Source organism: Trachemys scripta, chromosome 9, assembly GCF_013100865.1.
Source record: "Trachemys scripta elegans isolate TJP31775 chromosome 9, CAS_Tse_1.0, whole genome shotgun sequence".
In the NCBI taxonomy this organism is placed as follows: domain Eukaryota; kingdom Metazoa; phylum Chordata; order Testudines; family Emydidae; genus Trachemys; species Trachemys scripta.
Window position 1 is genome coordinate 56,107,994 of NC_048306.1, and position 24,436 is coordinate 56,132,429.

General features: G+C 46.6%; 1 protein-coding gene across 2 annotated transcripts in view; it reads left to right on the plus strand.

Moving 5' to 3' along the window:
- The window catches only part of INPP5D (inositol polyphosphate-5-phosphatase D), an 83,263-nt gene that overhangs the window by 14,523 nt on the left and 44,304 nt on the right, over positions 1-24,436 (plus strand). The window lies entirely within an intron of this gene.

Here is a 24,436-nt window from a genome sequence, read left to right on the forward strand (position 1 = left end):
TAGAAACCTGCTCAAGGACTGTCTGGACTCTTTGACAAACCCTGATCAAATATATATTTTATTCCTAGCCACTGTGCTTTGGATAATTTGATTTTAATTCATGATGTTTTTACTGTTAACCAAACTTTGTAATCTGGATGTGGGGCTTATTTCAATGGGCCAGGAGAAGGCCTTTGATAGAGTTCACCATAGTTATCTTTTAGGATTGGGTCAGTGTTCACGGCATATATTTTTTATTGTACCATAATGTTTTTAGTGTCCTAAATATTAGTGGGGGTCTTAGCCACTGCTTCCCAGTTCACAGAGGCATCCATCAGGGATGACCTTAGTCTGGGATGTTATATGCTCTAAATTGGAGCCATTCCAGCATATCCACAAAGCTGTCTGACTGGCCGTTCTGTGCCTGGGTGCCGGATGCTTTCCCAGTTCACCTGTCTGATGATATCTCAGTTTTCATCACATCTGACAGGGCTGTGCGGATGCTTTGCACTCACTTACAAGTGTATGACCAGGCCTCTTCCGCCTGCATTAAATGGGCTAAGAGCAATTTGATCTTACTGGGCTCTTGGCAGTGCAGCAGTCCCCTTATTTTACCGCAAAAATTGCAATGGGGCACTTCTGCAATTAAGGTGTTGGGGGTGTGGTTTTGAATCTGAACAATCCATGTTAAGGAACTGGGAGGAGGCAGAGGAGAAGGTGTAAGGCCCCCTGCAGAAATGACACTGGCTCTTTCTTTGACTCTTTTGACTGCCAACAAGCTTGTGGCTTTGGTATCGTGGCACCGGCTAGTGAATCTGGATCCTCCCCTGGGCCTTTTGGGCTGGATACAAAGGCATAGTACCCATCTTTTTGAATATTTACCCCTGGTTGTGCCCTGCTTTGCTGTTCCTACCATTAGATGAAGGGGGCCAGGGGCTCATTGATTTAGTCAGCAAAGTGCAGCCCTTTGTCTCCAGTCCGTTCAGCAGTTGCTATACTCTGACTCCCCACTGACCTGGAAGTCCCTTGTCTTCTCTCTCCTCCATTGTGCTGGGAGGGGGGGAGGAGGGGGGATGGGCTTTGACACTCATCTATTTGTGATGACACCTGGTCGATTACAGAGTCTAGATTTGCCCCCATTCTGTAATGGTATTTTAATGCCTGAAGACTTCTGTGAAGTGCCTGGCCGGACTAGGCAGTTTCCAGTTTATGGCTCTTGGAAGAGCCGCTGTTTTTTAACCCACTTTTTCCTGCTGAAGCTCTCTCGTCCAGGAACCTGTTTTCTGCCTTTACTCGTGCTGTTTTGACCAGGCTGGCTCACCTGATTGTTCCTAGTTAGGCAAGCTGGAGGTCAGCGACAGCTCTTGCTGTTCAGGCCAGAATCCCCTCTGTGCATTTGTTGGAGAAGGCGGCGCTTCCTCAGCGGGCTGCTCAGTATTTTCAGAAAGTTATTGCAGGGATTGATCGTCCAGGCAGAGTCCTGTGTTCCCCTCACTAGCTGTCTTTCCTTCTGTGGGTGAGATTCTTGTGCAACCAGGCAGATTGTTGTCCTGGGAGCATTTAGTTAATGTTCCTTTTGCAACCATGGCCAAGAAGCCGCTCTGTGGTATGTGTGCCAAGGCGCAGCATTATGCCATCCTCTGTGATCTCCCTAATACAGCCTGGAGGATGCCCCTGGCCCTGGTTGACTCTTTTTTTCGGCTTCAGACACAGTGTTTCATTTTTTCCTACATTGTCCCCATTTTATTCCTTTTTTTGTAGTCGCTTTTCAGTGGTTTGGGGCTGGTTTTCTCTAAGACCCTGTTTGTTCTAGGAGCGAGATACAGTGCTCACATTCAGCGAGCTTCCTGCCTGGCTAACTTTTTGCTGGGTCAGGCAAAAACTAGCCCTTTTGAAATCTCACCGGAACAGAATGCCCAGGGTAGAGCGATGTGATGTGTTCTGTGCATTGATTGTGGCCCAGCAGCGAACTGATCACACCCTTTATAAATGGACTCGTAACCTGGACATTTTTCAGTTGACTTGGTGTGTTTGAAAATCGTTTGAATTTGGTGATGACGATGCTTTAATGAGCCATGTTTAATGTTCATTTAAGATGTATGTTGCTTTATTTTGTTCATATCTTTTGGTGTATATATTGTAATTGTATAACATTTTAAATAGCTTTTAATATGATTTTATGTGAATAAAAGTGTTTTTCATGTCATCTCTGTCTGTCTGTGTCTCTCTTTCTCTCTGTTTCACTTTCTCCAGCTACCCTGCTGCCTGACTTCCTGATACAGATTTAAAGATACAGTACATGGATATCCTGCTGCCTTACTTGTTCTCTGAATACACACAGGACTTCAGTTTCCCATTCTAATGATCTGACGTTGTGCATGAGTACTGCATTAATTCATACCAAGTCACCATTGCAGCAAGTGTTTCCCCCCCTCTAATAATACAGCATTTTCCATCATTTTTTGCTAGGGAGGGGCCTGAACCTGATCACTCTTAGCTGTCACTGAGTTGAGTGGGAGTTCTGGATGTACCTGGACTGTAGGATTTGTCCCTAGCTTTGTATCAAGTAAATTATGAGCATCTGCTCTAATAGCAGGACTACATGTAACAGGGAAATGAATGACACCATGTGTGAGCAGTTCATAAACAGGCCAGAAACTGTGACTCACTGCACACCAAATGAAGCTCAAGCCAGAGGTGTAAGGGACCGGAGCGTGGGCGGTATTGCCGAGTAGTCACAGCCGGGCTGAGGTCTGCCCACCAGGGACAGGAGTCACCAGACCAGAGATGAAGGAATTGCAAAGGCAGGTTGTGTAAACAAGAGTCAGGGTCAGAGTCAGGCTGGGGTCAGAGATCAGAGGTAGCACCGGGTTAGAATCAAGAGGCAGAAATTGGGATCAAAGTCAGGCTGGAGTCAGAAACCAGAGATTAGGAGACGAGGTGAAGTCTGGCGCTGCAGCAGGCCAAGGTGTGTGTGGTTGTCCAGACAACTTCCTGGGGCAACCCCTGGGGTTAAGTAGAGGCACTTGACCAATTAGAGGGTGGCAAGGTACTGTCCCTCTGGGTCTTATGGGCAGGACTTCCTGTGGCGCCTACTCCCCACAGTGCTCCCTGACCATGTCTCTGCATGGCCTCCTGGTGACACTGTGGAAATATCAGCCTCCCCAGGCTCTGCAGACCTAGAGACTAGTCCTTATACTAATGCAGCAGCATATTTGCAGAGTTCTGGGGACTCAGCTTGCTGAAGATATGCGAGATGCTAGAGTTCCTCCCAACACTGCCCACCTCCATCCTGCCACCCATATCCAAAAACAGTATAGGGGAAAGGGCTGGACTGTCCCATGTTTACATGTGAACTTAGTGTTGGTGAAAGGTACCAGACAGACCCAAATCCTCTATCAGCTGAACATGCACAGTGGCAGGACAGCTTGTTCATATCACCCTGACAGCAGTACTCTCCCCTCTTCTTAAGGGAAATTCACTGTCCATGCTCATTCAGTCCTTGGATTCTCTGCTTAGAGTGCCCTTGAGCAGCTGCTGCGTCACCCTTCCCTCCATCCTCTACCATGTTCTGTCAGTGTACATGCATGGCTGCAGATTCATAGATTCTAGGACTGGAAGGGACCTCGAGAGGTCATCGAGTCCAGTCCCCTGCCAGGAGCAAATACTGTCTAGACCATCCCTGATAGATATTTATCTAACCTACTCTTAAATATCTCCAGAGATGGAGATTCCACAACCTCCCTAGGCAATTTATTCCAGTGTTTAACCACCCTGACAGTTAGGAACTTTTTCTAATGTCCAACCTAAACCTCCCTTGCTGCAGTTTAAGCCCATTGTTCTTGTTCTATCCTTAGAGGCTAAGGTGAACAAATTTTCTCCCTCCTCCTTATGACACCCTTTTAGATACCTGAAAACTGCTATCATGTCCCCTCTCAGTCTTCTCTTTTCCAAACTAAACAAACCCAATTTTTTCAGCCTTCCTTCATAGGTCATGTTCTCAAGATCTTTAATCATTCTTGTTGCTCTTCTCTGGACCCGCTCCAATTTCTCCACATCTTTCTTGAAATGCGGTGCCCAGAATTGGACACAATACTCCAGTTGAGGCCTAACCAGCGCATAGTAGAGCCAAAGAATGACTTCTCGTGTCTTGCTCACAACACACCTGTTAATGCATCCCAGAATCATGTTTGGTTTTTTTTGCAACAGCATCACACTGTTGACTCATATTTAGCTTGTGGTCCACTATAACCCCTAGATCCCTTTCTGCCGTAATCCTTCTTAGATAGTCTCTTCCCATTCTGTATGTGTGAAACTGATTGTTCCTTCCTAAGTGGAGCACTTTGCATTTGTCTTTGTTAAACTTCATCCTGTTTACCTCAGACCATTTCTCCAATTTGTCCAGATCATTTTGAATTATGACCCTATCCTCCAAAGCAGTTGCAATCCCTCCCACTTTGGTATCATCTACAAACTTAATAAGTGTACTTTCTATGCCAATATCTAAGTCGTTGATGAAGATATTGAACAGAGCCGGTCCCAAAACAGATCCCTGCGGATCCCCACTTGTTATAACTTTCCAGCAGGATTGGGAACCATTAACCATTAATAACTACTCTCTGAGTACAGTTATCCAGCCAGTTATGCATCCACCTTATAGTAGCCCCATCTAAGTTGTATTTGCCTAGTTTATTGATAAGAATATCATGCGAGACCGTATCAAATGCCTTACTAAAGTCTAGGTATACCACATCCACCACTTCTCCCTTATCCACAAGACTCGTTATCCTATCAAAGAAAGCTATCAGATTGGTCTGACATGATTTGTTCTTTAGAAATCCATGCTGGTTATTCCCTATCCCCTTACCACCTTCCAAGTGTTTGCAGATGATTTCCTTAATTACTTGCTCCATTATCTTCCCTGGCACAGAAGTTAAACTAACTGATCTGTAGTTTCCTGGGTTGTTTTTATTTCCCTTTTTATAGATGGGCACTATATTTGCCTTTTCCAGTCTTCTGGAATCTTTCCCGTCTCCCATGATTTTCCAAAAATAATAGCTAGAGGCTCAGATACCTCCTCTATTAGCTCCTTGAGTATTCTAGGATGCATTTCATCAGGCCCTGGGGACTTGCAGGCATCTAACTTTTCTAAGTGATTTTTAACTTTTTTTTTTTTTATTTTATCTTCTAAATCTACTCCCTTCCCTTTAGCATTCACTATGTTAGGCATTTCTTCAGACTTCTCAGTGAAGACCGAAACAAAGAAGTAATTAAGCATCTCTGCCATTTCCAAGTTTCCTGTTACTGTTTCTCCCTCCTCACTGAGCAGTGGGCCTACCCTGTCCTTGGTCTTCCTCTTGCTTCTAATGTATTGATAAAAAGTCTTCTTGTTTCCCTTTATTCCTGTAGCTAGTTTGAGCTCATTTTGTGCCTTTGCCTTTCTAATCTTGCCCCTGCATTCCTGTGTTGTTTGCCTATATTCATCCTTGTTAATCTGTCCTAGTTTCCATTTTTATATGACTCCTTTTTATTTTTTAGATCATGCAAGATCTCGTGGTCTTTTGCCACATTTTCTATCTTTCTGACCCAGCGGAATAGCTTGCTTTGGGCCCTTAATAGTGTCCCTTTGAAAAACTGCCAACTTGCCTCAGTTGTTTTTCCCCTCAGTCTTGATTCCCATGGGATCTTACCTATCAGCTTTCTGAGCTTACCAAAATCCGCCTTCCTGAAATCTATTGTCTCTATTTTGCTGTACTCCCTTCTACCCTTCCTTAGAATTGTGAACTCTATGATTTCATGATCACTTTCACCCAAGCTGCCTTCTACTTTCAAATTCTCAACGAGTTCCTCCCTATTTGTTAAAATCAAATCTAGAACAGCTTCCCCCCAGCAGCTTTTTCAACCTTCTGAAATAAAAAGTTGTCTGCAATGCAGTCCAAGAACTTATTGGATAGTCTGTGCCCCGCTGTATTATTTTCCCAACATATATCCGGATAGTTGAAGTCCCCCATCACCACCAAATCTTGGGCTTTGGATGATTTTGTTAGTTGTTTAAAAAAAGCCTCATCCACCTCTTCCACCTAGTTAGGTGGCCTGTAGTAGACTCCTAGCATGACATCACCCTTGTTTTTTACTCCTTTTAGCCTAACGCAGAGACCTGCAACACTTCCGTCTCCTATGTCCATCTCCACCTCAGCCCAAGTGTGTACATTTTAATATATAAGGCAACACCTCCTCCCTTTTTCCCCTGTCTGTCCTTCCTGAGATCCATCTAGTGTGATCTGATTAGAGTGTTAACTTGGGTCAGTTCCTGCATTCCTTGTGGCATTGCTGTTGTCACTGAGGTCAAGAGCAATTTCTGGTTTGCAGAGAATGCTCGGCCAGGTCCCTCGTGGGCACTTTGCAGAGAGAGAGAGAGAGGACTGCACATGAACTGAGAGCAGTTTTGTCATTCTGACTAACAATTCCATTGTAACCTGCGTTGTGCCAATTCCTGCAGCCTGCACTGAGACCTGAACCAAGGGAACTTTTTGGCATTAAGGACTGTGGGATTTGGCTCATTGTTATAGATGCAAAATTGTTGAACTCATCTGTTTGATTAAAAACTGGTGATTTGGAAATTATGGGCCCAATCCTATGAGGTGCTGCGTATTGTTTGACTTCAGTGGGAGCTAAGGGTCAGATTGGACCCACATGTGGGCTCTATGAAAAACGGCAGGTTCCATTTTTATCACATAAACTGACAGTCCTGGAAAGACATAGGAATCCTCCATCCGTCCAAACCAATGGCCAAACTGATCCTGGACTCCAGCAAGAGCAGGATTGGGCCCTCAGTCTTCAGAAATCAAGATCTAGTCAGTATGCAAAGCTGCAAAACTTATATATGAAAGTGAGATTAATTTATTTTGCTAAAGATAGATTTAATGAAACTTATATATTAAAAAAATTGATTTTACCCTCACTTACTTGTTACCACAGAAAATTTGCCACAAGTGATTCTCTTAGGGAATGAGGAGTTAAGATGGAGTAAGTATTGCAATTTTAAGGCTGAGAAATTACACACATTGAAGACAGGAAATTGTAAATTTATCTCTGCACCTCTTGTGCATCTGTATTACCATATAGTTTTTAATTATGCAGTCCCATGAAATTTCTCAAATACTAACACAAAGAATATTTTCTAAAATGTTAGACACCATGAATCCTGTTTATATGCACATACATCTAGAGTACTTACATAATGTTCTTAGTGAGCAGTATGTCTCCAGTAATTCTGACTACCTTAACCTCATAAGTTCTCTTCTCCATTGCCTATTTTAAATAGTCATTTTGGTTGTGCAATTTAGGGCCTGATTCTGTGTTGTGGTCGAGATTCGTTCAATACAGCAGAACGAACTTACTTTACTGAAGAAATAAATACAGACATGCCACTTAAAATACCTACAGAGGAGCAGATAACAGTGAGCTACAACAGCTTTTCTAGTTCAGTTATTGCCAACACTACGTACTCAGAAAATCATGTCAGGCCCTGCAAAAATCATGATTGGCCTAAAAATCAGGAGATGTAAAAAATAATGAAGTTGGGGTTCTTTTTATTTGTCTTCTGGTGTATGAGTGTAGGCTTAAAGTTTTCAAGCTTTTCTCTGCAACCACGAGGACTAGAAACTTACTTTTTTTTTTTAAGGCAGCTGAGAGTCCCATTTAATTACATGACTCCAGGAGCTGGAGCATTAAGTGAACCAGAAATTATCGTGAGACAAACAAAAACGTAGTTTTAGAAGGGCTAAGACTGGAAGTGTGTTTCAACAGAGTCCAGGACACTCAAAAACTTATACTTTATCATATAAAAACTCTACCCAAACATGAGGCTGTCTGCAAATAAACAGTTAAAGAATCTAGCTAATTCCACACTGCCAAAGAATCCTTGCTCACACACTATCCAGTCATCTGATTTACACCACCCACTCAAACGTAACACCGCTCCCTTGGTTTGTTCTATAATGGTAATATACTGCCGGAAGTATATTGATTTTATATCTCGTTCATTAAATGTGTAAAACTGTTAAGAGAAATCCAGTCTCAGGGAACATTATGGTTATGTTGGAGTTCTGTGAGTTTTGTCATAGTGCAATGTGTTAGTGGAGTAGAGGAACATCTTAATGAATAGAATTGGAATGATTGATCTGTTTGGTGTTACGGAATGTGCTGATTATATAATACTGTAGATTTATGTAACCACATGTAGACCTTGCCAGTTTGTATTTTTAACTATATTAACTAGATTTATAGCAATTAACATATGGCTTTTTAGTGAGCATTGTGTTATAGCATACTGGAATTGGATCCCTGAAATAGGAAATTTGTAAGTTGTTATTTTGATCTTTGCTTATATTTTGGTAAATTTTAGGCAGAGAGTATATATTGAGTGGGATGGTAGTATAAAGACAGGTAAGTATTACTTTGGGGCGCTAGTTGGACTTCACTGAAACCTTAAGGCCTTTCACATGAAGACTTTACTTTTAAAATTGCACAATTCTGCTATATCTTACAAGGGCCTATAAAGAGGATATTAACAAGTCCTTAGGAGGTGGCAGGACGAGGCCTGGGTGGAATATTGGGACTAATGGAGAAGAAGGTTTTCAATAACCTGATTTTCAGAAGTGCTAAACAACTGGCCTCTGAAAATCAGGCCCTTTTAAGGTGATTCAATTTGGGCACTCAAGATCACTAGCCTCTTTTGAAAAATTAGGCCCGAGTGCTTGAAGTTCCATATTTAGCAAATGTTAATCATTTAAAGTTTGCATCGGTAAAAGGCTCTGTCTTTCCAAATGGTGGAAGTTATGCTTTTGGGCCTGGATTGTGAAAACCAGATGAGGGAGGAGGTTAGATCTCAATATGGACTTGCACACTTCAGATCTAAGATGCAATTTGGATCCATAGCTATATCCAGCTCTAGCCCTCACCCATAATTTGGAATACTCTGAGGTGCATGTATTCAGATTTGGGCTCATCTCTAACTAAAATGAATTATTTTCAGCAATTATAGATATAGCTGGCTTCAAACACACACACTTCTGTGTTCTTCAACTAGGCAAGTGAATGTTGAATCTGCTCAATTGCTTCATTTAGAGCCATGTGAAAAGCAGAACAGAATGCTCTCTCATTTAGCATGAACTCTTTTCTATAAGAAGATATGAAGCATGGTAACCATGCCAAACATTCACATACGATATCTCTCCAGGTGAAGCTTGCTCCTCAATGAATGAAATGGGTGGTAGGGCCAATGAGGACTGGTGTCCTTCAGTTACTTTCTAAAGAGCTCGATGGAATTTTTCTCACATTGACAATGTGGTTGTTAGTCTTTTAGTTTATGTCCTTTGTTTAGTGATATGTACATCCGATTTCCATCCACTTGTCCTTCAGAAGAGCTAAAAGTGATTTTTTAAAAATTATACATTGACTTTTCTGTAGGTTATTATAATTCCTTATTCCCATTGGCCAATAATTGCTTCTTCCAGACCTTATGAAGTCAAATCACGTATTCTCATGCTCCTAATTTAGCAGTGATTAACTTCCAACATTTTAGTCTCAAATCTCACATAGAAAAAGGCATTAGATCAAACTCAGCTTTGAATAAGCCACCCTTGCAGTTTCAGGACCAACCCAATTCATGTCATGAATAGTGTTCATCCAGCTTCCATGCTTCAGAAATGGCATGGGCCATTCACCTTGAACTTGCCTCCCTCCACCCCCCCAAAAAAATTCTCCAAGGGCCACAGGCTCCATCATTTACCTCTACAACTCTCATTGTTCCCCTCCCCCAGTTCTGGCCTCCAGATAACCCCAAAACCACCATCCATTCTCTTCATTTCAGGGCACCTTAAAATCCACACCACAACCCAGGCAGAAGCCTCTATACAGTCCCCAGGCAGCAGTAATTAAAAAGGTTCCTTATCTGAACTGCTCCTGAGTTGGAGGCAGCAGGTCCCTCCTAGGTCCTAGCTGGTCCTCAGAGGCTGCTGCATGTGTTACCAGGCTGTAGACTTCCTCCACTCCACATTCCTTCACCTCTCCCCCTTATCGCCATGCTCAGCTCACCTGCTTGCTGCCCCGAAGACCCCCTCACTTCATAGTCATCCAGCCCCCAAATTCCCTCCTCACCCCCATTTGCCCCCAATTTTTCTCCAATCATCAAAGTCCACCCCTTACCCAGGGTCCCCCAGCTGCCCCCTCCTCCAGGGGGTCCTCCAGCCTACCCCTTAGCCCATATTGTCCACTTAGCATCTTGTTTCTCCGGGCCCCCAAAGCTGTATTAAAATAGATCATGCTTATGGATGGCTTGTATTTTGAGAAGCAGCTGTTACTCCCCTCTGTGACTCCTGTCTAAAGTCAAGTTACTGAGGAATCCTCCTAAAATTGCTTAGTAAAGGCTTAGCACGAGTTTCAACCTGAAGATCAGAGACTTTTGCTGAAGAGCTAACAAGATGTTTTGAAAGGGCTTGTCTACACATACAGTGCTACCTACGCTGACAGGAGAGCTTCTCCCATTAGTGTAGGTACTCCACCTCCCCGAGGTGGTAGCTATGTCGATGGGAAAAGCCCTCCTGTCAATGTAGCGCTGTCTACACCAGGAGTTGGGTCGGTATAACGGTCACTCAATTCCACACTCCTGAGCGACGTAGTTATAGTGACGTAAGTCTGTAGTGTAGACCAAGCCTTAGATAAAGCAGTTATCAACCATTTATGAGGCACTAACTTCAGTGTTCCTGAAACAAACGTAAATGCTTATTTGAGTGAGATGCAAAAGGTTGCTTGAGAAATGTCTAATGAGCTGGTTAGTTTCACTTGGCTAACTTAGTATGTTTTAAGCCAACGTTTTCCAAACCAGGTGCCTAAAAGTAAGTAAGCTTCTCCCGGTAATATTTTGGCACCTCAGTGGAAGTGACCTGATTTTCAGCTTGCGCTGACGCTGCAAGTTCTCCTCTACTTTGAAAATCAGGCTACTCCTGAAGCACCAAGCTTAGAAAAAGTTGGCCTTAAGCAATATAATAAGATGCTCAATTTCCCAGTTCCTCCTTGCTGACTGGGCTGGGTTTAGGGAGAGAAAACACTTCCCCTTTCTCTCAGGGCCCCAGTCTTCCTTTGCTTTCTATTTATAGCACTGCTGTAAAGACTAGGGTTGCCAACCCTCCAGGACTGTCCTGAAGTTTCCAGGAATTAAAGTTTATGTCATGTGATGAAACTTCCAGGAATACAGCCAACCAAAATTCACAACCCCAGTAGAGAGCCCTGTGACAAAGTTCCTCCTCTGCCTTGGTGGGTCCTGCACTTTCTGGTGGATTTTGCTCACCTCAGAAGTTCACAGCAGCCCTCAGTTTGGCTGTTTTAGCTAGAGGCTCAAACCTGCTGTTCACTCAGCTAACCTCATCACTGGCCAGCATGGGGGAAATGGAGAACAATTTCTGCAGTCTCTGTTGTCCCACCTAGTGGGTCGGGGACAGGCCAGATCACTTTCCATATTACACCTTCCCCTCTGGTGTTTCTCACAGACCAGGTCAACTCCTCCTGTGTCCGACAGGGAGTTGGCGGGATGGGGGGAACCCGGGCCTGCCCTCTACACCAGGTTCCAGCCTAGGGTCCTGTGGATAGCAGCTGTCTACAATGACTCCTGTATCAGCTGGGTCACAGCTACAACTCCCTGGGCTTCTTCCCCATGGCCTTCCCCCAGCACCTTCTTTAGCCTCACCACAGGACTTTCCTCCTGAAGCCTGATAACACTTGTACTCCTCAGTCCTCCAGCAGCTCGCCTCCTTGCGCGCCCCCCACTAACTGATGGGAGGTCCTTTTTATACCAGGTGTCCTGATTAGCCTGCCTGCCATAATTGATTCTAATAAATTCTTCATTAGCTTGCCTGTCTTAATTGGTTCTAACAGGTTCCTGATTGCTCTAGGGCAGCCCCTGCTCTGGTCACTCAGGAAACAGAAAACTATTCATCCAGTGGCCAGTATATTTGCCTTCTACCAGGCTTCTGCACCCAACTGGTCTCGGTCTGTCACAACCCCTAGTTAGCCCCTTCCGTGCCCAGCTTGCATTGGGTTCTATATACAAAAACCTGTTTTCCTTATATGTCTTCATAATCCCTCCACTAGTCCCCTCAGAAATACTAAAAGGCACTTCTCAGTAAGGCCAGTTTCAGAGTGTCTTAAGCCAAGCCATTTTGGTGGCACCGGCAAGCTTAGATCATTCAGACATAAGATGAGAGGAGGGGTGTAAGGCCAGGGCCCTGTGAGATGTTCACAGAGAAGGGGTCTGACAGGAGGAAAGAGGAACTGCGAAAAATGCTGTTGAAGGAGCAGTCAGAGAGATCGGAGAACCAAGAGAGGACAGTGCCCTTAAGGCATGGGGAAGACAGGATGTTGAGGAGGAGGAAATGATCAGCAGTGTTAGAGCTGCCTTGATGCAGATGAGGTTGAAATACGGGCCATGAGATTTAGCCAGGAACAAGTCATTAGAGACTTTAGTTTCTGTAGAGTGGATACCTGATGCCAGAGTGCGTGCAGCCGCAGCATCAAGGGAACCTTGGAGGGAGGTCCGAGCAATCAATTTACCCTCCTCAGCAATGGGAGAAGATCTTGAAATTTGAGGACCGCAGACCAAGAGTTAAAATTGTACCTACTGAGGATCGCTAGCTGATTAGCGATCCGCAGTGAGAGATCCCCAGTAGAATAAATTTTTCTCCCAAAAAGGTATAGCCACTTAGCGTCCTTTGATTTGGGAGCCGGCCCTTGTTGACCCTGCCTTTCCTTGGCGTTCACCACAAGCGAGCATGGAGCGGGGTGGGTAAAAGGGTATTCATAACCCCTGCTGGGCATAAAGTACTTTCTTTCTACCCCCTTAGCTGTGGGAGGGATGGAGGCCGGGAGAGACTTGGCATTGTTCTGGATGGTCCTATTCATGGGGAGGGTCACCTGTGAAGGCCCCTCCGGGCCTAGAATGTCCACCATCGGGTCCTCTTCCTCCACAACCGCCTCAATTTGGAGGTTCATATTGAGGGCTACGCGCCTCAATAGTTCTTGAAGGACCCTAAAGTCCATCAGGGGTGGACCAGACATGGACGTGCCAGTCACAGCCTCATTGGGGAGGATGAAGACGACTCCACTGGAAGGACCGGTGCGGAGGTAGTGTCCTGGTCAGCCGTGGGTGGTTCCTCTTGGGGACCTGGGGTAGCCCCTACCACGGGCGCTGGCTCCGCAGGTTAGTCCGGGTCTGGCAGAGGACGGCTGAGGGTTGCCTCAGGGGGCCGAGTGGTCAACCCTGATAGCGGCCGGGCAACTGGGGGAGTGCCCTGGGCTTGGTGGTATGCGCAGGGGGTCCAAAATTGCCATTGGGGCTGCCATTTGGACGCTGGGGGGTCTTGGCCAAGGCTCCCTGGGCCCAACTGGGGGATGTCAGAGGCCCCTGATACTCTCTCCGACCTGCCAGAGGGGGTCCGAGAGCGTGACCGCCAAGGGGGAGCGGTGTGCGAGTGGAGCAGAGGAGACACCAAGTCTCTTGGTAGGTGCGGGTCACGCGGGGATCGGCGCCGGGAGCCTAATTGCAACCGGTGCCGCGGCAGTGAACGGTGCCGCGATGATGAGCGGTTCCGGGCAGTAGAGCGATGCCGCGATGATGAGCGGTGCTGGGCTGGTGAGCGGTGCCGCAATGATGAACAGCACCGGGCTGGTAAGCGGTGCCGGGTTGATGAGCGGTGCCGCGATGAAGAGCACCTTCCAGGTGACCGGTGCCGCGACTGGGAGCGGTGCCGCGATGGAGAGCGGTGCTGAGATGTCGATCGATAGCGGGCCATGGAGCGGTGCCATGGCAATTGTTGACATGGGGATCAGAGACCCACACTGCATCGGTCCAAATGGTGCCGCGGGGTCGCCGATCTTGACCTGGATCTCGAGTGGGACCATGATCTAGCAGTCAAACGTGACTTGGAGCAGGAATGGCTCTGAGGATCGGGACCGCAGGACCAGCGCTGTGAGTCTGGCCAGTGCCATGAGTCAGACCGGTACCTGGGACGGTGCTGGGAATCAGAATGGAGCCGGGACTCCGAGTGGGATGGAAATGGTAGTCTGATGGCTGACAGTCCGAACATTGCCAGTTTGCCCCTGGATGGCACCGGGACTCAGGCCAGTGCCAGTGCTGGGGCCGGAGGCATCGGAGCCGTCATTTCGATAAGGCCTCTGGTGGCTTCGAAGGTATCCGGCGTGGAAGGTAGTGTGATATCTTCCACTTGCACCGTCCCTTGTGCAGGGCTGGCGTGAAGGGATCTGGGCAAAGCGGCCTTGTCCTGCCTAGTTGGAGTCTTGTTCAGTTGGGACTGGGACAACTGTTTCGACCCTAACAGAGGGTCCTCCCACCGCTTGCTTTTTGCCAGCCACCGGGGAATGGGAGTGGTGCCAAGGCGGGCGTTTTTGGGGCCCGGGAGATCACCGGTCCCGAGATGAGCGCGGGATCTTCTGCGGTACCAAAGACGGCACTGCTAGAGGGGCACTCCGCACTGAGGCATGCGGGCCCACGTTTTGGGAAGGCCGCAAGGCAGACTCCATGAGGAGTTGCTTAAGACGAATCTCCCTCTCTTTACGTGTCCGAGGCTTGAACGCCTTACAAATTCTGCACTTGTCCGCTTGATGGCCCTCCCCCAGACACCTGAGACAGGAATCGTGGGGGTCGCCTGTAGGCATGGGCTTATTGCAAGACTTGCAGGGCTTGAAGCCCTGGGACGGCATGCCCCAGAGCCCTAGAGGGCAGTCGTTGACGAGACTGCTCTCAACTGCTAAACTACACTTACGCTATATGAACACTTAACACTAACTAATAACAATTAACAACTAACAATTAACCAACAATGAAGATAAGAGAACGCTAGGGATAAGTGGAGCACTTGATAAGACAAGAAACCACTATTCCAACAACCATCACAGGCGGTAAGAAGGAACTGAAGGAGGGGTTGGGCCGGCAGGGTCTTATATAGAACGCCATATCGGCGCCATTCCAGGGGGCTCTCCAGCCGTCCCGACGGGTAGCTGCTAAGGGAAAAGTTTCTGACATCCGTGCACTTGGCACACGCACACCCCTAACTGGAATTGATATGCGCAATCACTCGAAGAAGAACAACAGAAGCTACATTAGAGTGTATGGCAGTGCAGCCAATGCCCTCCTCTCTGTAGTGCCAGAATGTATACTAGGGAGTCTGCTTCCTTTGACTCCAAGATCCAGGAGTGACTAGAGACAGTAGATATAAGCAATTGTTCAGTGAGCTTAGAGGAGAAGGGAGATAGGACAATGACTGAAAAGACATGTAGGACGGAGAGTAGTTTTCTGGAGGATGAGAGATACAAGAAGATGCCTATAGGAAGAGGGAGGGAAAACAAGGGTAAAGAAAGCCAGGAGGCTCTGGAGCCAAAGGGACAGATGGAGGGGTTAAAAGTAGGTAAGAGACCTCCAAGTATGTCTGGGGAGAAGGAGGAAAGGGTTTTGGGAGGAGAGGAAGGAGGGATGAAAAGAAAAGTCATATTGGTTCTTATTGATCTTCTCCTTGAAGAAGTTAGCACAATCCCAGGCAAAGAGGGAACAGTAGGTTTGAAGAGGGAGTCACAGGTGATGAACATCAATTTGAATCCGCCTGGTAAACTGTGTGTGTATATGGGAGTGGGGAGAAGAGGTGCACGCGCGCATGCTAAAAATAAGAACTTGTGTTATCAGCCACAGGCCCATCTTGTTTTCGGCTGCTGTAGATCACTCACTTCTGCTTGTATTGCCCATTTTCATTTCTGTTCCTCATTTCAAAAACCAGAACAGATGTGTATGAAGTTAATATTTCCCTCTGGCTGGTCCTTGCTATGCAGCTCCGTTCTCCCATGGAGGTTTGTTCAAAGTGTAAAGTCAATAATTTTTTTTCTAATGCTCTTTGGAGCCCAGATGCTGAGAGACTTAGTGCCAGGAGTACATTTTACTATCTACTTCTGCTTTTCCTCTCCAACCTGTGATCCTTTCACACAAATTCAAGTGTGACTTGAAACATATGTCCCAGCAATATGTTGCTTTCATTGCCCTTTGGCAGTGGGAGTTGTTAGGCCAGCCTTTAGATTAACCTCTCCAGAAACCTGAACAAGAGGCTGAACATAGCTACAGATTGCATAATGATTTCTTTATTTCTTAATCTGTGACATTACTTACTCTTCAGCTCTGCAACTCTCTGACACAGCCCCAGTCTATCAGCAACTGATCAGTGTCTCTGGGACTACTCAGTAGGGAGCTGAATTATAGGCCTTCTAGTCTGATCGATCTAGGTTCTTATACTATGGTGGTGGTGCGCGGTATATCTGAGCACCTTCAAGTAATGCATCAAATGACATGACTAGAAGTGTGTGCAGTGGAGTGTCTTGGTTTGTTAGGGATTTTTTTAACATATGCACCTGTTGTGATGTACGGTATAACCTTGATTTTACGAATACCAGTCTTATGAATGACCAATTCTAGGAATGATTTTTCCTGAGAGGGAAAAAAAAATCACATAATGAAAGTCCTGTCAATGAAGAACGAGTCGACATCCCCTTGCGTTCCAGTGCCGTCAGTGTATGGGAAATCACTTTGCAGTGGTTTGCATGTTGACAAGAAAGCACTTCAGTGCTCTATAGTGCAACTGATGTACCATACCCAGGGTCATTTTGGGATATTCTATGCTATGAACCCTCAATCCCCAATTAGTTAATAAAATAGGGGTTCTACAGAATTTATGAGAGAGAAGCAGGTCAAATAAATGCCTTGTATTTGGAGTGGAATGTGGGGAGGTTTGGTCCTTATTTCCTGGGGGGCCTGAGACTGCCCCCTGACAAGCTTTACCCCCAGTGTAGAGAGTTCCGTTGTGCCAGGGGAGCAACGTTGTTGACCACGGTCTTCATCTTTTCAAAGTATTTGCAAATAATATTGCTCCTTAGATGGTAAAACTGATACGTGGCAGTTTCGGGGGGATTCTGCAGTGGTGGCGGTTTTCTTCGCTCTGGGGTGGATTGGAGCCAACTGTTGTGACTGGTTGCTGTGCAGGCCCAAGTTTCCCCAGCCCCTCGTTTGTGGTTGGACAGTGGGCAGCCCACAGGCTCCAGTCCCTCCGGTTCCCCTTTTCCTTACTACAGTTTTTGCTGTCTCTTTTCAGCTGTTCAGGCCAGATGTTTAGCTCTCTGCAGAAGTCTTGCTGTAAAACTGGTGATGTGTGCTCCAGCCAATGCCCTCCTCTCTGTAGTGCCAGAGTGTATAGTAGGGAGTCTGCTTCCTTTGATTTCAAGCACTGAGGGGTTTGGCCAGGGTCTGCCAGTGCAGCCCTTGTGGAGGGCCGAGGAGTTACCAGAGGAGTGGACGCTCTGGAGGTGAGGGAGGGGTCTGTTGGATGATATCAGCATGTCCTCCTGCACACCAGCACAAGGGGGAGCAGGGGTTGCTGCTGAGTAGGGTTGCCAACTTTGTAATATTTAAAAACCGGACATTCCAGCAGGAGTGCCAGAACCTCTCCTTCCCATCCCTGCCCCGCCCCTTCCCTCCAGGCCTCATCCCTGCCCAGCCTCTTCCCCTGAGGTCCCGTTCCTGCCCTGCCCCTCCCACCTGCTCCCATTCGCTTCTCTTTCTCCCTCCCCCATCGCTCGCTGCTCTTCCCTTCTCTCCCCCCCCTCTACCTGGGTCAGGAGGGACTTGCCCGCAACGCTGGGGCTGGGAGCTGCAGCCACCCAACATAGGTAGGAGTCAGCCCCGGCTGAGTAGGGGCTGGAGCGGTTGATGACTTGGCTCCTCCCCACCTCCCTCACCCGCAGTAACCGGACTTTGGGTATCTGTTCAGTAGATCTGATGGGACATGGTCAGGTCCCCTTTTCGACCAGACTTTCCGGTCAAAAACTGGACACCTAGCCACCCTACTGCTGAGTGCTTTCTGTGGTTACCATGAAGACTAGGAAGTCTTGAGGAAGTGATCCACACTTGGCAGCAGGAGGAGCTAAATTCAGCCCTTCCTCTTCCTATATCCCAGGCCTGGATTTGGCCCAAAGAGAGCAGCCCCTGGGAAGAGAGCTTTGCAGGGTAGTTTACTTCTTGAAACACTGAGATGCCAGGGACCAGGGAAGCAGATGGAGCTGAGGGGCAGAGGACAATGCTTGGGGAAGTCAAGGTGGAGAGGAGGGAAGAGATTGCTCAGGGGAGGCAAAGGATGTAGGCGAGAGATGGAAAGTTCTAGGGCCAGTTGTGGGACAGGGGAGAGCTAGGCAGAGCCCAGGTGTTGAGGGAGAGGATGGGGAAACTCCTAGGGCAGAATGGAAGGCCATTTAGAGGGGATCTAGGAGTGCAGGAGAGGACTTGGGAGCAAGTGGAGTGGAGGAGGGCAGGAGAAAGCTTGCGAGGACCTGGAGAGTGAGAGGGATGGGAGAGAACTTGGATGGTAAAGCATCTCCATGGAAGGAGAGGATGGCAAACCTTGGCCTTATTGCGAGGATCAGTGCTGTTTCCTGTTTAATCTCTCTATTTTAACCCCTTGCTCTCTGATGATCCCGATGTCACTATCCTACTCCAATCCTCCAAGGTAATTGGAGCAGGTCTAGAGTAGTTGAGACCAGTTACTTGTCTACACTAGCTTGCTACTGCCCATGACACAGGATCTGTGGTAGTGCAACAGTGGGGACCTGGAAGAAGAATACTAGTGTAGGTCAAGTCAAAATGGGTGGGAATGGGGACCTGACTCCCCAGCGCCATTGGCTAAGAGGTGGCACTGGTTGGCACAGGTGAGAGAGCACCCATGCTTCTAGACTGGCAAAGAGACCACTGCAGCATGCACTTTCTGGGCGTGCCCTGGAAACATCCTGGCTGACTCAATGCCTCCTGGAGGTTTCCCATTACCATCTAGCTCCTCTGCACAACGCTTCAATGCTAGCCCTTTGTGAGCAAGTGAGAAAATAAGTGTGAAATACTTGGTACATTTGCAATGAGCTCCCCATATCCAAACAGCAGTGCTCTCTTCTCCCCTCGGGTAATTTCTCAGAGGGTTTTTTTGTAATGTCTAGTGCTAAACATATTTGAGGGTTGATGCACATTTATAAAGCTAAGCAATAAGACGAGGATGGCACAGACCTGATTGTTTGCCTGTCGTCATCATCATGATCATGTTCCTATTACACCTCTGGTGTTTAGGGCAATGATGAAGCTCCTCCTCTCCTGTCTGTTTCTGGCAAGTCTTTCAATGGTTCCCCAGCTGTGCCCCAGGTTTTTCAGCTCAGCTTTCACAGCTCTTCACCATGTTGTTTTCAGGCAGCCTCGTTTTCGCTTGCCTTCAGGTGTCCATCTTATTGCTACTCTGGTGATGGAATCAGTTTCCATCCGAAGCACATGACCGATCCATCTCCAATGCCTCCTGGCAATGATGGTGCTCAGATCCTCTTGGCTGTACTGTGTCAATAGATCTTGGTTTGAGATTGTTCTGGGCCAAAAGATACGGAGCATTTTTCTGAGGCAAGTTGTATGGAATGAAGACAGTTTTGACATGTCATACTTTCTCATTCCCCACCATTCTGCACTATAAAGTAGTGTTGAAAGTACACAGCTCTGATAAATCTTGAGTTTGGTTTTGGTGGTATATTTTGATGATTTCCAGACTGCATTTAAGCTCCTGAAGGTGTTCCTGGCTTTATTGATTTTGTTCCGGATATCCTGGCTTGTTCGACAGTCCTGGCTGATGGTGCTGCCCAAGTATGTGAATGTTTCTACACTGGTCAGAACATAATCCTCTATCCGTACTGGTGATGGTGAGGCAATACTAAAGGTCCCGATATCTCTCTTATTGCGGTAGATTTTCAGTCCAATTTGCTGGCTGAATGCATTGAGTCGAGTTGTTTTTTCTTGTATATGGTGTTGGGTATGTGATAGGGTAGCGACATCATCTGCGAAGTCCATGTCTTCAAGGGATGAGAAGAGTGTCCATTTAATGCCTCCTGGCATGTCTTCTGTTGTACGCTGCATTACCCAGTCAATGGCAATGTTGAAAAGGATTGCAGACATGACACACCCCGACGTACTCCTGTTTTGACTTCAAAACTCAGCTTACTGTGATCATCACTGCATGTAAAGTTGAAATAGAAGCTTTTGATGAGGTAGATTATACGGAAAGGATTTTCATATGCCCAGAGAATGCTCCATAGGCTGGTCCTGTGAATGCTATCAAAAGCTTCTCAAAGTCTATGAAATTTATGTAGAGTTGCCATTGCCATTCTAAGCACTGTTCTATTATGTTTCGTAGAGTGAAGATCTGGTCCGTTGTTTGCCTGTGCTTGGGTGTTTATTTTGGTTTCATCTTTATTATAGAAAAGGAGGTGTATGTGTCATTTTAATCACAGATGGATTAAACTCAGTGGGACAAGATGATGCAGGTGATGATGTTGCTCAGCTTGTGTTGCATGGGTTAGCTTTTCAGGGTGTCATTTTAATGGGTAGCCATTTCCAGCGCTCCTTTTTAACAGTTGCCTAATTGTTTCGTTGTGCTTGCCCCGTCTGACTGTTTCCACCTATTCCCTCTTGCCTTATACTTCATGTGTTAGCTCTTTGGGATTGGACTGTTCTTTTGGTCTGTCTGTGTTTGTACAGCACCTAGCACAATAGGGTCCTGATCCATGGCTGGGTGCCTAGCTTCTACTGTCCTGATAATGTTAGTCCATTTGATCTGAGCAACTGGCCAAAAACTCAGGGTCTAGTAGGTTGTTCCGGTTAGGAGAAGATAATAACAACTGGAATCTCAGAGCAGAGGAAATGTTTTAGTAATCAAGAGGGAAACAAGGAGGAGACCGACTGAGGCTATGTCTACACTAGCACTTTTGTCAGTACGACTTTTGTCGGTCAGGAGTGTGAAAAAAACCACACCTCGACTGACGTAAGTTACACCGACAGAAGCGCCGGTGTGGACAGCGCTATGTTGACATAGATACCACCGCTTGTTGGGGGTAGTTTAATTATACCAACGGGAGAGCTCTGTCCCGTCAGCATAGAATGGCTACGCAGGAGACCACAGCTTAGCTGCATTGGTACAGCTCTGATACTGTAAGGTCTCTAGTGTAGATCTGTCCCAGTGTAACTTCACTGATTTCAGGATCCTTTTGTATTATAGATTAGATACAGGAGCCAGATTTCTTTAATGACTTTCATTTTCACTGGGCCTCTGAGTCATAGGTATTACAACCAGTCAGTGTCAACAACTGTAAAATGGCTGGGATGGATGCATATGGCCAAGTACTGTTTACATTTCCACTGGTGCAAAACCTGAGTAACTCTTGAAGTCAGTGCAACTGAGAGCAGAATTTGACCTGCAGCGTTCTGCAGAAGTTGCAAGCTCTAGATATTCCAACCAGCAGTTTGTTGCAACCCCTTTTACCTGGTGTAGTAATGGCCTTACATAAATATCATTGTGTGTGAGCCTGCGTACTATGCTTTGTGCTGAAAGTGACACTTTCCACAGTGTCCTGGTAATAACTATTGCAGAATGCAGGAACACTTTCCTGTGCACAGATCTTTCAGACTGGATTTTCAAAAGCACCTTATAATGTTTTGTGTGAAAGTTTCCTTCCGTGCTTTTAAAAATAGAGTTACCATATTTCAACAATCAAAAAAGAGGACACAGGGTGCCGCCCTAGTCCCGCCCCAGCCCCGCCCCCTCCCACTTCCCGCCCCCCTCAGAATCCCCCTACCTGCCCCCCCAACTGCCCCCAGGACTCCACCCCCTATCTAAGTCTCCCTGCTCCCTGTCCCCTGACTGCCCCAACCACTCTCTACACCCCTTTCTCCCAACAGCCCCCCCAGAACCCCCGACCAATCTAACCCCCCCCGTTCCCTGTCCCCTGACAGCCCCAACTGCTCTCTACACCACCTTCTCCTGATAGCGCCCCCCAGAACCCCCGACCAGTCTAACCCCCGTTCCCTGTCCCTTGCCTACCCACCCGACCAGGCCAAGGGAGAGCTGCGGGTTCCACGTGCAGCCAAACAAATAAGGCGTTGCTCTGTGGGGAAGGAGGGAGCGGGGGAGGGGGAGGGACTCTGGCTGCTAGAGGCCCCAGTGGCTGCGAGCGGCTTTCAATCAGACACAGCCGTCCAATCAGCCGCGCCGCACTCTGCGGAGGGGAAGGGCGAAATCCCGGACATTTCTACCTTATTAGAACTCCCACCCGACGGCCATTTAAAGCTAAAAAAGCCGGACATGTCCGGGGAAACCCGGACGGATGGTAACCCTATTTAAAATATAGTTATGTACACTAGGAATAACACGTCCTGATCACTTCTCCACGGGCAGCCAAACGTTCAGATGTGTTTGCTCAATATTGAAAACATTGCTCCCCTAATTTCTGGGCTGTGGTCTCACTCATTCTCTCAGAGGAATCAAGATGAGATCTTGTCATGGCTGGGATTCTCTAAAGGTGTTTCAGAAATAGTGCTTTTGCTGCACAGATGTGGGCATAAGTAATCTCCCCACTCTTCCTGCCTCAGGGACGGGAGCTGACCTGGTATGGAGATGCCCACCACATAGCAAGTAATTCTTTGGCTCTATAGCCCTTAAAGGAGCAACACTTGTTCTCCAAGAAGCCAGACAAAGCGCCCATTGCTTAATGTCGTGGTGAGGTCATCCTGCTTGTTGGGGTTTGTACTATTGTTTCTCATGTTCAAGCTCTTGATTTGCCTGTATTTGACTCTCACTTGGTCCTATGTGTTTAAGTTTGTTCTTGATTTAATATAACCTAGTGCCTCTTGAACAAAATACATATGCAGATAAGAATCCGAGGCTGACCAAACCCAAATGGGTCTGTTAAAAGCCACACGTACAGTTAATGACAAGGATTTGTTAAAACTTGTATGGAAAGCTCATGTATGTTAATAATGATAAAAGCAAAAGTTTGAAAACTAGATTAATGTGCCGCAGCCACCACCAATCTGAGACTGTCCAGAAGACTCTGTAGCAATTTATTTCAAATTTAGGTAAATTCCTACTACTTAAGGAATAAATGGTGTGAAATCTAGGGCAAATCAGACAGAATAGCTCTTCTAGTCTTGCCTCCCGCTAGCACTGTCTGCTGTTGCTATTGAGTGCTCACTGGGACTGTGTTCACAAATGTGTGTTGCTCATGGTCCCCTTTAAGCCAGTAGAAAGTAACCTAATGGAGCTGGAAATCATCTACACAAAGGCAACTCTCTCCTGTTTACATCAGGCCCTGCTGCGTGTATGTGTGTGGGCTTGTTATGATTTCAGAAAGCCCACGATCTGCCACTGCTGTACTACAGGACAAACGAGAACTGTATTTCCACCAGGAAGAATAGACCATGAAAAGCATTTGGATTGGCGCTTAAAATCTGTATTGAACATGCTTATGCACGGCTATCTAATGGTCCTGGAGTGTAACTATAGAGGCAGCTGCTGACACAGGTGTCTCCTTTTTATCCTTGCTTGCTACCTGTATAGGGTGGTATAGAGGATTGTCAATCTGTGTACTGCCACAGTGAGCCAATGATTTTATATCACTAGGTCTCAATGTGGAGGCAAAACGCTGGGACCACATGAATGGTGGCTGCTGTAGCCTGGGGGATCTGACATTCCTCAATTAATTGGCAGCTTCAAGCATAGCGATCAATCGATGGCTATTGGTAAGGATAGTGTCCCTAGCCCAGGGGTTGGCAACCTTTCAGAAGTGGTGTGCTGAGTCTTCATTTATTCACTCTGATTTAAGGTTTTGCGTGCCAGTAATACATTTTAACGTTTTTAGAAGGTCTCTTTCTATAAGTCTTATAATATATAACTAAACTATTGTTGTATGTAAAGTAAATAAGGTTTTTAAAATGTTTAAGAAGCTTCATTTAAAATTAAATTAAAATGCAGAGTCCCCCGGACCGGTGGCCAGGACCCAGGCAGTGTGAGTGCCACTGAAAATCAGCTTGCGTACCGCCTTTGGCACGTGCGCCATAGGTTGCCTATCCCTGCCCTAGCCTCTGTTTGCCAGAAACTGGGAATGGGCAACAGGGTGACACTTGATGATTATCTGTTCTATTAATTCCCTCTGGGGCACCTGGCATTGGCCACTGTCAGAAGACAGGATACTGGGTTAGATGGACCTTTGGTCTGACCCAGTATGGCCATTCTTATGATCTGATTGTTCTGTAGCTTTGCCTCTAAAGACCCCAGAACATTTGCTATCCCTAAAGATATGTTTTCAGACATAAAGGCCAGCATTGGCTCTCATTGCTGGGAGTTCCAGCATAGCAATTTTGAACTTTCTGCAGAATTTCAACCAGCAAGAGATCTTCTTGAAAAGTGACCTTAGCCACAATCGTGAATAAGGGCATCATGAAATACACTGTGTCCATGGTGCCTGGATCTTCTTAAAGATGCCTCTAACACAGGCTGTATCA